The 14,831-nt window shown below is 43.9% G+C and overlaps 1 protein-coding gene across 1 annotated transcript in view; it reads right to left on the reverse strand.

Moving 5' to 3' along the window:
* Positions 1-14,831, reverse strand: part of Ca8 (carbonic anhydrase 8) — a 95,403-nt gene that overhangs the window by 41,342 nt on the left and 39,230 nt on the right. The gene's annotated exons all lie outside the window — the stretch shown is intronic.

Genomic DNA, 14,831 nt, shown 5'->3' on the forward strand with positions numbered 1-14,831 from the left:
CTCTCTCTCTCTCTCTCTCTCTCTCACACACACACACACACACACACACACACACACAGCAAGCAGCCAAACTGTGTCCCCCGCATGACCTCCACAAGCTGCCCCCTTCCTATCCCTCACACCCCCCATATCACCCACACAAAATAAATAAATGAAAATTGAAGCACTTCCTCGTTTCAAAAGCAATTCTCACCAAAAAACAAAAGCACACCTAAAACGTGATCGCTGTACATTTTAGCATCTTGAAATTCCCAAAAGAGAGACTGCCATAGGGAGTGCCTTAAGGTTTGATTTCCAGCTGCTGAATTTGCCCACAAGCTTCTAGCTTGGGACTTCATGGGATTCCTGATTGTGAGAACGAAGGGTCTCCTACTCCTGTGCCCGCTCTTGGGACTTCATGGGATCCCTGACTGTGAGAACGAAGGGTCTCCTACTCCTGTGCCCGCTCTTGGGACTTCATGGGATCCCTGACTGTGAGAACAGAGGGTCTCCTACTCCTGTGCCCGCTCTTGGGACTTCGTGAGATCCTGACTGTGAGAACAGAGGGTCTCCTACTCCTGTGCCCACTCTTGGGACTTCATGGGATCCCTGACTGTGAGAACGAAGGGTCTCCTACTCCTGTGCCCACTCTTGGGACTCTTCCTACAGTTGGGTTACCTTGTCCAACTTCGATGTTTTTGCTTCATCTTATTGTATTTTATTTTGTAAATGTTTGGTTGTTGTCATCTCTTAGATGTGTGTTCTAATGAGAGACAAAAGGGGAGTGGATCCAAGTGGGAAGGAACTGGGAAAAGTAGAGGGAGTGGAACCTATAATCGGGATACATTGTAAGAGAAGAGTATATTATTGAAAAAAATTAAAACACCAACTGACCACTAGAGGGAGGTAAGAAAGTCAGTAATGGACTGAAGAACCTGAGGCCAGGCTGCACAGCCTCCCTGGGTCTGTAAGTGTGCAGTATCAACTCTCTCAGAGGCACTGCCTTTCTGAATGCAGCCTTATGTCACCTCCCAATTAACCATAAAATGCTGAATAATTTTGCTCTTTCTTCTGTGGCTGCAGCAATGGCTTTCCAAAATCCCATTGTACAGATAAGGGCTAGTGAGTCCTGCTTCATCAACAAAGCTTGGAGCCCTCCATCAGAAGGGATTTTATTCATCATATCACAGATTCTGATGACATTTTCTTCCCATAACAATATTATGGGACACTTTTTTCCAGAAATGAAATATTAAGAAATGTTTTTAAAGCATGACTTTTCGCATTCTGTTTGGCGAGTGGAGTCTGGCCAAGTCTTTACTCACACCTGCCCCTCAGAATTTTGCAAATTCCTTTAAGCACTTTAACAACCTTAAGGCTCCCCGCTTTCTATGTGTGCATAGCGCATGGTAGCTGTTTCAGGAGGTACAGCACACGGAGCGGGTAAAGGGGGACTTTCTAGTAAAGGAGTGCAACAAAAACCACAGGATCAAGACCAGCTCACAGCTCCTCACACTGACAGTAGGTTTCTTGATATGTAATGAAGATGGCACTGTGCCTCTGTGTTCCTCCTCCCAGCAACCCTTAATAACAAAGTAATCGTGATTCGAATGTCAGGCAGAACACCTGGCCAGGACATCTCAGAACTGTCAAAACCATCGAGTAGAAAATGAGAAAATGTCACAGGCAAGAGGAGCTGAAAAACAAAGGAGTGTTAACAGTGATAAGATTTCATAAATGGGATTTAGAGACAGAAGGAAATTCCATGGAAATTAAGGAACTATGAATGAGATATAGACTTAATAATGTATCCAACTTAGCCCACTAATTCTAACTGATGTATGTCGATAGGAGAAAATGCTATGTGGCACACAGAAATTTTTTATATTATGTTCATAATTTTTCTGCAAATCTCAAACTGTTGTAAAAATCGTGATTTTTTTTTTCGTTGTTGTTGCTGTTTCCCTTAAAAGAAAATAAGGGAAACCCTAGCCTTTCAGCCATTCCAAGATAAAACCTACAGCAGCTCTCTGTGGCCTCCACATGTCAAACACAAGAATTCAAACTAAAAGTAGCAAGAAAATCACCCCCACCTTTTCTCATTTGTGCCTGGTGGCTCAGTGCCAAGAAGACTGTCGTTTCAAAGATGAGAAGTATCCCACACTCTGACACCAAAGGACCATCCTGGTCCTGAGTCTTTATCTTCTCCTGAAGATGTATTTCCTCTTACAGGAAGGAGACAAAGGGAGAGTCCACTTCCCCATGAAAACAGATTAGATGGCTAACTCAAGTTCCATTCAAGGCCAGCTTCCGACACATCCTGGAAGCTGGCCAGCCTGGGCTGTCACCCACAGCGCTAATCAGATGCACAATCTGTAGGCACAGCACACTGCACTTCTGCTGCTTCTCAACTCTAGGCCTGCTCCGGTCCTCTAGGGCTTGCCTGCTCCATCTATAGTCCTCCTCTGAGGTACACTGTCACTCCATGCAAGACAAGAAGGTTGCAGCAACAGGAATTCACTTTCTCAAAGTTCCAGAGGCTGGAAGTGTGAGAATGAGGTGCTGGCAGCATTGCCTCCATGTGACATTTCTGTCCCTGGCTTAGAGATGACCTTCTCCGTGATGTCACATGGTATCTCCCACATGTGTATCTATGTCCTGATCATTACTTCTTACAAGAACACAGTTATACTGGATGAGGGTCTGTACATAAGAGTCCTTTCCTAATTACCTCTATAAAGATTTGAGTTCCAGACATACTCATAATCGCACGCACTGGCATCAATACCTGACTTTGAAGGGACACAATTCTTTCATAACCTCGTCCATCTATCTCACCTGACGTAAGCAAGCTCAATGTAACTGCAACCAACTTGAGTTGCAGGCACCATGCCTGCCCCGAGTCGCCATCACGTGCTCTCCTGCAGCACGATTTCCAGCTTACGGACTATATCTTAGACTGACATATAGAGCTCAATGGTCAGACCTTGACACTGTCACAAGGAAAGTGCCAGAAAGCTTTGCTGCCACTTGAGGTTAACCTAGTAACTACAAAATATGTGAAGTCAGTTTTCACTCCCTAAGACCCCTCCTTCTCACCAAGTCAGTGCACACTTGCTGGGGGTGTGTCTGGCTACTACAAGGGCAGAGGGAAAGGCTGTAGCCAGAGCTCCTGACTCTCTGGACTCTCAGAGGCAACGTGCACTCTCTCTTGCCGACCTCGGCTGGGAATCGCAAGAGTTTCCTTTTCAGTCCTGAAACTGCAGCCTTCACAAGTCACTCCCTCCTTTGAGCCTCGGGCTCTCTGTAACCTAAGGAGCACTCTACTTTATAAGCTCAGTTTATTCACCCCTCTGGGTCTCGCCATGTGCCCTCTCCTCCAGTATGCCCGTCCCATTTTGCTGTCATCAGCATTGGTTAAATGGAGCCAGCAAAACCGCTGAAGAGGAAAGATGAAGTCTGAAGATGGAGAGCAGTTTTCCCAGTTTACAGCACAGGCTAAGTGCAGCAGTACTGCTGGCTACTGCTAAGAGCTAGGTGGCTTGTTACGGTATCCACCGACAGGCTTTAGATAGCCCACTGTGCACAGTCACCTACCTCTTTGGAAGCACAGAGGAATACAGTGGCTAGTCAAGGGCTACCTTGGACAGACTGAACACAAACTCTTTCTACGGCTACCACACTCCTTCAGTGAGTCGAAGGTTGGCTTTCTCCTAGCCTGGGTAGATCAGAGCAACCGAAAATCTCTTCTCTGACCATCAAACCCAGCCCTCCTCACTTGTTACCACTATTTCCCACGTACTCAGGATTCGGTGAGAGACATAAGGCTACAACACTCCAGCCCAGCAGGGGTGCTGGATGACCAGGTTGCAAACCTACTACTACATCAGACCACAGGCTGTTACATACAGCCATGGTAACACACTCTCTTCTAGTTTCAGAGAAAACCCTGGACTGCGCTGTCAGTACAAGGCTCACAGGCTCTAATTTCCTGCAACTGAGTATGGGACTTTACCGTTAGCCCCTGGAATACATTAGTCTTAATCTACTTAGCTCTCAGTAGCAGATAAACTTGTCCACACTCCTGAAACTCTGTCACGTCATAGTCATACAGCCATTGGCTTGTCAAAATGGCTTACTTGGGGAAAGTAAGTCTGAAAATCTCATGGCGGCTTAATAGGAAGCTATCTTCAAGATAAACGAGGTTTATTATTAACATAAATAATGCGACAGTATTAAAGGACAAAAGAATGAATCATGAGACTGGAAAAAGCTGTAAAATCTGAGGCCACCATGATTCAGCAGTCTCCTTGCCCCTGCACTCCTGGGAGTCTTCTGGAGTCTGCAAAGACTTAAAGGCATTTCCTTTCAGATGTCTTCTTGTTACCACAAACAAAAGAGCTGTCGACCCGACACTGATTCCTGCCCCGAAGTGCACTCTGGCTGACACTGAGCAGTGTGCTGCATCTCCCTGGCTTCACACACCAGCCCTTATCTCCGCTCAGCAACGCCTTTCCTGCCTCTACCCATTTGGGTTACAGAGTCCCACTAATCTCCCTACAGCCTGGATTTCACATTTCCTCTGTTCAGAAATTTCTAATTGCCTTCATTTCCTACTCCAAACAGACTTAAATATTTCTAATCCCTTCCTTCCCCCATTTAACCATCCAGTGCTCAAGGCAAGGGTGACCCAGACTCCTCAGAACTGGCTATTCACCTTCCACCCCACCTCATGCAAATCCTCTCTACCCTCTGGCCTTACTCTACCTGTTGACAGAAAAACAGACTGGAGAAGGCAGTGAGCAGGGAGATGGAGATACGGATGAGAACCTGTACTAACAGACACGAGAGAAAAAGAAGAAGAGATGGATAGTTAGGACTGCCACCAACACTCTATCAAAGGTAAGATGGGTTCACTTTTAGACTGGGCTTTATGATGTGAACTTGGTGCTCTGTTCAAGACAGAGCCAGAATGAGAGCCACCCTAAGAGTATGGCATACAGAAAGAGAGATATAACCTATCCTGGTCCAGAGATGTCCCCCAAAGCTGGTCCCCAGTGGGTAATACTACTTTGGGAGGTATTTAGAAACTTTAGAAGGTGGAACCTAGCCAACAGAAATGGGTTAGCAGGACATGCCATTGGGGGTCACATCCCCTCCCACCCCTCTTAGCCACCACAGGGTGAAGAACCTCCTCTCACAAGCCCCTACTGCCAGGATGCCATGCCTAAGTGCACACAATCAAGTGTCCATGGACTAACGCCTCTGAAGCCACAACGCAAGATAAGTCTTGCCCCAAGGCTGCTTCTTGCTTCCCTTGGTATTTGGTCACAGCAACAATAAAACTCATTCTCAGCTTTCACCATCGATCAAGAACAAGGACTGATCTTGGAAAGGACTGAGATGAGGAATCAGGCCTACAAATAAGTTTCTGAAGGAGCTCAAGATGCCAGACTTCAACACAAACAAGAAGAGTTTTCCAAAAGAACGTGGCCATGACCATGTGAAGGCTATGCTTGCAACTAGGCTTCAAGAGCTGCAAGGAATGTGGGGAGGGGGCCTGCATATGCTCTTTTTTTAAGAAGAAGATGTTCAGAGACAAAGGCAGAATGTGAAGGCGACCACCAACATGAGGTAAGGCCACCAATCCTGGGAAGTGGGCAGGTCTGTCAGAAGACAGGGGCTAAAAGGCAGCTGATGTAAGTGCTAATGGACTGTAACAATAACAAGGAAAATTGGCACTCCTGTATTTAAGCAAAATTCTCCTTGGATTTTCAATCTTCTTCCAACTTCTTCTTTTAGTAGTCTAGAGCAGAGCCTAAGGACATCATACAAGCTGCTGTATTTCATAATCATAAGCATTCACAGTGACTTCTGAACTCCAACATAACTGAATCTGAAAAGAGATCTTCCTCCCCATCTGGAGTCATGAAGTGCTTCATCTGAGCTAGGCCACCACAACAGACATCCAGAGGACTCCAACAGCAAGTCCTGCTGTGTGTCCTGGGTTTGTTCAGCTGCCTTCCTCAAGTCCAAAAGAAGCCAGCAATGGAGAGTGAGGTAGTCTCAGGCAGGCCACCTGTCAGTCTCCGAAGCTGAGTAGCTCACTTAATCTGTTCTTCATGAAGCCCCCCAAACATGCATTTGCAAAACATCTGGAGGAGCCACAGATTTTATTTTCCACAGTGCTAGGGACCAAACCCAAGGCCTTATACATCTTAGGTTTACTGAGTTACGATTTTTAAGAAGGAAAAAAAAAATGTCCTTATGAAATCCGAGATTGAATGACAAAAATGTGTTAAGCACTGGAATACAAAAACAAAGTGACAGGTGACAGATTGGAGTACTGAGTAACAGGGAAGAGCTAAGTGGGGTTTCTCTCTAAATTTAATGCTGCACTTTAAGATTGACTATCAATATATGATGTGACCTTTATCCAAGAGGACATCTCAAGGGGTAGACAGATGTGACTGTGATACAAAGAACAGAGAATGAGCTATTGGAATGAGAATGAGTTATCAACATGACACCCACTTGTCATGGTTGCCTAAATGTAATGAGGAACTATGTCATACAGGTAATGGAGAAACAGGAGACAACGAGAGAGAATAACGAAATAGTATCTGTACTATTCTTTGGGCTAAGAATCTACCAGGTCAAAGACGCTCAATTGCCTACGTAATCATAAAAAGACTTTCCTTTGGAGCCACATGCTCTCCTCTCTGGACACTGACTTCCTTTTGTCTCCTTGCATATCGGTGCCCCGTTAGGAACAGGACATTGTCAAACCAATAAGCTCTCTCTCCCAAAGTGAAAGTTCCTGTAGGAAGTTCACCAGGAAAGGTTCAGAAAGTCTTATGGAAACTGTCACATGAGTCAAGACAATGGAAAACTATGACATTGAAAAATACTTGATATTTCCCATAAAATTAAAAAAACCTAAAACTTATAAAAAAAAAAAAAAAGATGGAACGTGCTGGTAGTTAAACTGGTACATAAGCCAAGTGCGGTGGCACATACCTTTAATACCAGCACACAGGCAACAGAGGCAGGTGGGTCTCTGTGAGTTCAAAGCTAATCTGGACAACATAGCAAGTTCCAGATCAGCCAGGGTTACATAGTAAGACCCTGTCTCAGGAGAAAAACAAAATGTGCGTCAGTATACAAGAAAATTTGATTATGTGGTGCTCTTCTTCTTCTTCCCAGGAAATAGCCTGGTATTTCCCAAAGACCTGATTTTGTGGGTTATGGATACAGTCAATATGCTGTAACTTAATCTATAACCGTACTTACCATTTTGTATAGTATAGTAAAGAAGGCAAGGTAAAGGGACCATCAAAGCATCGGGTGGTGTTAAATGTCATATAGGTTAGGTCTGTTCATTTGTTACAGGGGACACTTTCCCATGGGGGATGTAAGCCACACTTGACCAAGAAGCTCTCATGGCTCAATGGCTGCGGTACTGTAAGCATTATTGATCGTTAGACTGTTCACACCTTTCAGAAACACAGAGACCTCAAGCCTCTTTATTGAAAAGACCCAAGGTGTACGTAAATAAAATATGATTATTTACAGCACGATGCAAGAAGAGTGAAAGGATGAGTTCAGAAGGAAAGACCGGGATGTTACACTCTCTGCTTCCTGTATTACATCGCTCCTTCCTTATTCATGTTTTTATAATGGTAGATTCTATCATGAGCAACGCTGTGCTTTGTGTCCTTTGAGGGACCTGCAGAGGTTTAAAACCCACTGTGGCAGTTGTGGGGTGGTGAGTCCTCTGAAAGAGAATTGGGTCTTTGAGAGGCCTGCCTGGTTTTCTTGTAGACTGAGCTAACTCCTGGTGTTCTGTGTTCTTGTTTTCTTAAGGTGTTTTAGTTCCCACAAGAATGTCCACTTAGGTGGCAAGGCCACCCCTGGGCTTTTTACGTGTGTCGACTTGCCCTCCTGACTTCTGCTCAGATGAACATCAGAAAGCACTCACAAGCAGGGAGCAGCACCCAATGCCGTGCTCTTAGGACTTCTCGGGTCCAGTACAAGGATGAGCCTCTGTCATGACCGTCTACTGAAAAGGGCAGCTCAGGAACTTTGTGAAGGTTATGGAACACTTGCCCTTCCAGAAGGGAGAGGCTAATTAACATTCTTCAGATCACAGGGGGTGGGGAACCCACCTGAGGGTGGAAACACATTCCACAGAACAAACCCCTGCCCACCTTCAGAAAAGGGAAGCCCTTGCCCCTTCATCCCCTAAAGACCAATCAGTTTAAAAAGTCACACTGTTCTGCCAATCACATTGTGCCTAATGGCTGCTGCCCTGAAAACTGTATAAAAAGCTCACTGAATGAACTGTGCATGGTCACCAATTCACCTTCAATGGAGGACGACCCCAACGCATTGGACGGATAGATTCCTCTTGCTTTTTGCATCGATTCCCAGCTCCACGTGGTTCACTGGGGGGGGGGGGGTTTCCCCAGTAAGCTAAGGCTCGCCAGAGTCTTACACTACCTCTATATCAATGGTCCTCAACTTGTGTGTCATCCTGCATATCAGATGTTTACATTACTATTCATAGCAGTAGCAAAATTACAATTATGAAGTAGCGACAAAATAATTTTATGGTTGGGGTTCACCACAACATGAGGAACTATATTAAGGGATAGGCAGCATTTGGAAGGTTGGGAACCAATGATAGATACACACACGCTGTTGTCTCAACCCTTGAGAGTCAATACAGTTGGTTTTCCGGAATAGTCTCTGAATGGTGTAAAGAAAGGTTTCTTCAATAAGGGATAAGTGCTACACTTATTTGTGAGAATAAACAAATGAGTATTTAGAATGCAGTTAAGGATTGTGATGGTTTAGTAAAGTGGCAGTATTAAGTTCTCCACTAAGAGCATGATGTCACCAGCCCCCAGTAATTAGCTAGTCTGCAGCATTAGGCATGATTTCCTTCCTGTTGAGCAGGCCTTAAGTCCAATTCCCACCAAGATATGAATGCCTCTGTTACACCCTTAGGATTACAGTGTCATGCTGTTGGTGTTATCATTCATAAGTGTCACATTTAGGTAGGACTTTTAAAAAAGAAGTCATTGTGGTGCGCAGAGCCCCAACTGATACATCTACAATACAACTCCTATGCCCAAGGCTCAGGAAACATCTTGGGAGACTGGACAGAAAGACTGTAAGAGCCTGAAGACCAGGAAATCTGCTGTGAGGTGGTATCTCCTAGAAAGATCAGAAAAGCTGCATCTGTGAGGTCTCACCAAATTGGCTGCCTAAACATGATCAGAACAAACACAATCCAACTGCCATGTCAGTGAGGAAGCGGGAGCTCACATAGAAGGCCGCTCCGGATTATCTTCCCCATGGCAACATTTCAACTCATTTATTTCCTTAACATACAAATAGAACAAGTATTGCTTTCCACTATACAAAGCCAGGCCACCAGGATCTCTCCTAACTTCAAGTGCCTCCCATGCAAGGACTGAGCGCTGCGGAAAGGAAGGATAGAGCATGGAGGCCAAACTGCAAAACACTGGACTGCTGGAGCCAGCCTTCGACCCAACCGCAAAAGCCATCCATTAACGTCAAGTATTTGTCAATATTCTCACAACAAGGCCACTCATTTCTGGGACAAAAGAAAAACCTGTCCTTTTCCTGACAGAAACACTTACCCAACCTTTGTCCAAAACACCTATCGACACACTGGACCGTTCTATCACTACCCACAAACAGATCTTTAGCCCATCTCAACCTTTGTCCTCCTTGTAAGGAACTACCCTCTCAACATCATTTGAACATGCATCCTCCTCTCACCTTCAACTAGAAAAGCAAACTCTCTGGACCTCATGCATCTTCCCACTGCTTTCTCTTCCCTGCAGGTTTTGCTTTTCTTCAATGTATCTCTGGTCACCCTTCTCACCCCTCCCTGACCATTTCTTCAGTGATACCCAACAATCTAGCTCTCGTTGCCACCATTCTAGTCAAGTGCTCATCCAGGGCTTTCTGCTGTGTCACACTGTGTCCTTGGCATCCTTGCTCACTTTGCAGCCTCTGCTGCCCCCATCCCCACTCTCACATCCTCCCTGGCTATAGGCTACACGATGGGTACCTACTCCTACATCCCTCTGCCTCCAATTCTGCTAAATCCTTTCTTGTGCCTTGGCTCCCCTGGTTGTGTCCCGGTCCCATCTTTCGGCCTCTTTCCTTTTCTTCCCTTCATACATTGTTGATGGGTGATCTTATCTACTCCATCACCTAGAGGTCTATGATTCCAAAAATCAACATCTTTAACCCAAACAGACTCTTGAGCCTAGGTCTCTGTGCTAAGCTGCCTGATAAAAGCCCTCCTGCAGGGTATTTTAAAATTGATGTGTCTCCTCCCTTACTGCTCTACACTGCAGTGTTGTTTCTTGTTCCTCAACTCTAATGGCAGAACCCAAACTAGAAATCTGCTCCAACATGTCCTTTTTATGCACAGCCAAGAGTTACACCTCACCTTCTGTCTCCACAAAGCTCCCAAATTTACCCTCTTAACCAAGTCTCATGCATTCCTCACTTGAGGTATCTAAGTCATACTTACTATTCCAAATCCATGTGGAGTTGATGCCTCTAAAGCTGGTGTCTCCCACCCATCCCCTTTATCTTCCACTGTTTCCTCAGAATCCATCACTGCCTACAGAACAGTCAATGGAATCTGAGGTCTACAGTGTCCAAACAGAACATCTTTCCACAGTCACCAAGTGTGACAAACATGACTGGACTTATATTAACTATTTCAAGTATGCTAACAGTTACCGATGTGAGTTCTTTTCAGTACCAGGAATTTGTATAAAGCAACTTTAACTGGATTTCAAACCTAACATGATTTTATTTCTCTGTCAAAGACCACTGTCAGTTTCTAAGTTTATAAGCTCCGTACTTTGCCTAATCGCCTCATTATTTAGAACAATATTTTAGACCCAATTATACCATTTACACTGAAATAAATTTACCTGTTAATGTTGAAAAGGGACAACACTTCACTTTAATTCTCACTTTATCTACAAGAGACTCATCAGTTATCTTAGTATCCCTGGGGCTTTTTCAATAAGGATTATCCAAAACAAAAATCAGAACCATTTGATTAGAAATGGGAAAGCCATACCCTGTAGGGAAGAGAGAATGATATGCAGTCCTCATCTGAGCCATTACCTTAGTAGCTTGGGCAACTTATTTAATGCTTCCTGACATGATTATTCAGTTGAAAATAAACATAAAAAGAATATACATATAACGGGGCCAGATAAGATATGTCATGTGTTTGGCTCTTACATAGTCTCCTGAAGCATTAACACAATTGTCACCACCCTCTGGGAATCACAGTGGAATGCATTTTGCATTAACCTCAGGCTCACAAGACAATACATCGATATAAAACTGCCCCACTGTATAACCCCTGTCTTCAGAATACTGTAAGAAGGGTGAACTTTGGCAGGTTAAACAGACATGAGTATGCACAGCAGGATGTGTGATAGAGTTTTGCCAAAACCATTCCCTAAGTTTGTTCTCCTTTTCTATAACCACATGAAGATGAAGAGGGATGTCCTCCTCAGAGGACAAAAAGCTCTGGATAAGCACACACGCATTCTTTTCTAACAAAGTGCTTCCTTATTTATGTAAGTTTTATAACTCACTTTAAAATCAAAACATGCTAATCCAACTCACTCATTGCTCAAGAGAGCAGAACAAAGAACTATTCTTCAGCAGACACGTGGTGAAACACATTACAGGTGCTTCTTGTATGAAGTAAAGGGGACTGAACTCCCCTGACATCTGCTAAGACTCCCCTGTTCCCACGATGCTGGAGACTACGCAATGCTATAAACTAACTGTAAAGGCTATTCCATGAAAATGGAGCTTAAGAAATTACTGCTCCAAAGCAGTAATTTCAGTGTTATGAGAAGCTACAGTATCAGGCAGCTTGACTGAAGTGGAATTTGAACAAAAACATTTAGGGTTTTTAAAAAAAAATAGCATGGACAACTAGACACAGGAAAGAGATCAATGGGTGTGAACCAGAAATGAGATAAGAAGTTTTACTTACATTTTCTAGCACTGAACTTCAAATCGGTGCAGATTATGATGATATGGAGAAACAGTTCTAGACACTACACCTTATACACAATCCAAGATTCATCATTAGGGCGGAGATGTAGCTGAGCCACTGAGTGCTTAACAGGCATACAAAAGACCCTGTCAACAACCTTCTTCCCCAGAAAACAAGACTAGAAAGTTAGATAATTAATTAAATTAATTAATTTGCTGGGTGTGGTAGTACATGCTTGTATGCCAGCAATCCTGGAGTCCCAGCACTCGAGGAAAGGCCAGCCTGGGCTATATATCCAGACACAGTCTCAACAAAAGAAAAGAGCAACTGCAATTATGATGATTAGCATCTATGACAAAAGTGCTTAAAGTGTCCTGGGCTTTTACAGGTCAAGATAGGGTCTCCATGTCATAACAGTTGCTTGTGTGATACATAAATTGTGCTTTAATCATCTTAGCTATGCAACCATTCTCTTAAAATCTACATCAACTTTAATAACAAAAGAAATGGAGAGAAAGTGTGACTATGTTTATAATGTGACAAAGAAGTTGGAAATGCCCTACCTTCTGCTGGCTCCATTGCCGTCAGAGAAAAACTCAGCACTATTGATATATATAGTGATGCTAGCATTAAAAAAAAAAAACTGCAATGCCAGTCATACAAAAGTTTATGCACTTACACAATATGTAATACCTGATTAGGATAATAAGCTATTACTCAATTGTACTATACTAAAACTTTTTGTACGATTTGAGTTTTTATTTTTGTTGTTGTTGTTGGGCTTTTTTTGTTTGGTTGTTTGGTTGTTTATTTAGTTGGCTGGTTGGTTGGTTTGTATGATACGAAGGTTTGAACTCATGGCCTTGTACAATGCAGAGAAATAAATGCTCTTCTGTTGAGCCAGGTCTGTAGTCCCTCATTGTAATGTTAGACAGCAGCCCTTCCACTTACGTTTTTCTAGGGTTACCATGAAGCATTCTGCTCTGAGGCCAGCGGAAGTTCCCTGGTGTACACCAAGTCTCCTGACTATGTGTCTATGACTGACGTGGACCATCAGGGTTGGTGTGACTACATTCCAGTGTTCCCACCCTAATGTGCTTCTCCTGAATCCCTGGTGTGACTACATCCCAGCGTTCCCACCGTAATGTGCTTCTTCTGAATCCTATGCACTGAGATGGAGCCCTTAGGAAAGGAAAGACTGTAGGGAAAATCTCTTGTGCACTGTGTAAAAGCATCACCTGTCAATACAGAGCCGAACGGCCGATAGCAAAGCAGAACAAGAGGCAGGACAGCTGGCAGGCAGAGAGGAACTCTGGGAAGACTCGCCATGTTGACTCAGAACTCAGACGTAGGCAATCAAGGAGAGGTAACGAACCAGCCAAGTGGCAGGCAGAGAGGAGCAGAAACAAGATAATTGAGTTATAAGCTAATTGGGAAGCAAGCCCAGCTTAAGGACATAAGCACTGTAAATAGATGTAAGCCTCTGTGTCATTTTTCAGGAACTGTGGTGGACATAAAAAGCCCACAAGGTTACAAAGGGCCTTCCTTGCTCCACAGTAATGAAACACAACAAATAATTCTGCTTCCTACAATTCTAACAGAAAGCTGCGTATAGTGACACATGCCTATAACCACAGCACTTGGGAGGTTGAGGCAGGAGAATACAGATTTAAGGTAAGCCCGTGCCACATAATGAGAAGCTGTCTCAAAAAAAAAAAAAAAGTAAGATAATTTTTAAAACAGATTTAAGGTGTATAGTAATTTTATCCTTGCTTCTCTCCTGTAAAAAACAGATTTTTAAAAAATCAATAGGTCTTTTAAGTCTTCAGCAGTAATGTAAGCTTAATTAAAACATTATTTGACTAGATTAATGGTAACCATTATACAGTTACCCCTTCAGGATATGGTGGGGTGTGGCCAAGCAGACATTTCACTTACAGCAGTGGGCTTCTTTGACTTACAGACAATTCCGCTAGGCTTCCCCCCCCCCCAACAGCTACCTAGCAACAGCTTGTGTAGCCTGCAAGGTGTGAATAAGGTATATAGGAAGGAGAGATTGTTCTTTCCGCATCCCCCAACTCTCTCTCTCCATCTTCTGTTCTCTCTCTTACCCCTTCTCTCTCTCTCTCTCTCTCTCTNCCCCTTCTCTCTCTCTCTCTCTCTCTCTCTCTCTCTCTCTCTCTCTCTCTCTCTCCCCTAGCATATTTCTGGACAGGCTCTTCCTCTCCTCCTCTGTCTCTTCTCTTTCTGTTCTTCTCTGCTTCCCCCCGTGTCTCTACCCCTTCCCAGATCGCCTTCCCTCCCCCAACCAATAAATCTTCTTCATACTAGATCTGTCACGTGGCTTGATTATTCAGGGGAACACCTTGGCTGGGCCCACATCATACAGCATTTCACAAAACACAACACGCCTAAGGAAAACGCCATTAGAAAAATAAGATTTAAATGATACACATGTCTACCAGAAAAACTATCCGTTGAGTGCACAACTAGACAGTGGCCCTGAAAGTAAGGAGTCACACCTGTGAAACTGGAATGCGTTCCATACTCGCCGTTGGAGACCTTCTGTTCCTGTCAACTGTTAGACTTACCCTAAAAGTAAAACAAACTAGACACAGGTGTGCACACCTGTTACACTCAGGAAAGTCAGGCAGTGGGAGGGTTAGACGATCAACAACAGCCTGGGACTACACAGGCAACACCCAATCTCAGAAGGCAAGAATGAAAAAATGAAGAATAAAAATTGTAAAAAAATGAAGAATAAAAA

This window comes from Mus pahari, chromosome 22, assembly GCF_900095145.1.
Source record: "Mus pahari chromosome 22, PAHARI_EIJ_v1.1, whole genome shotgun sequence".
Lineage (NCBI taxonomy): Eukaryota > Metazoa > Chordata > Mammalia > Rodentia > Muridae > Mus > Mus pahari.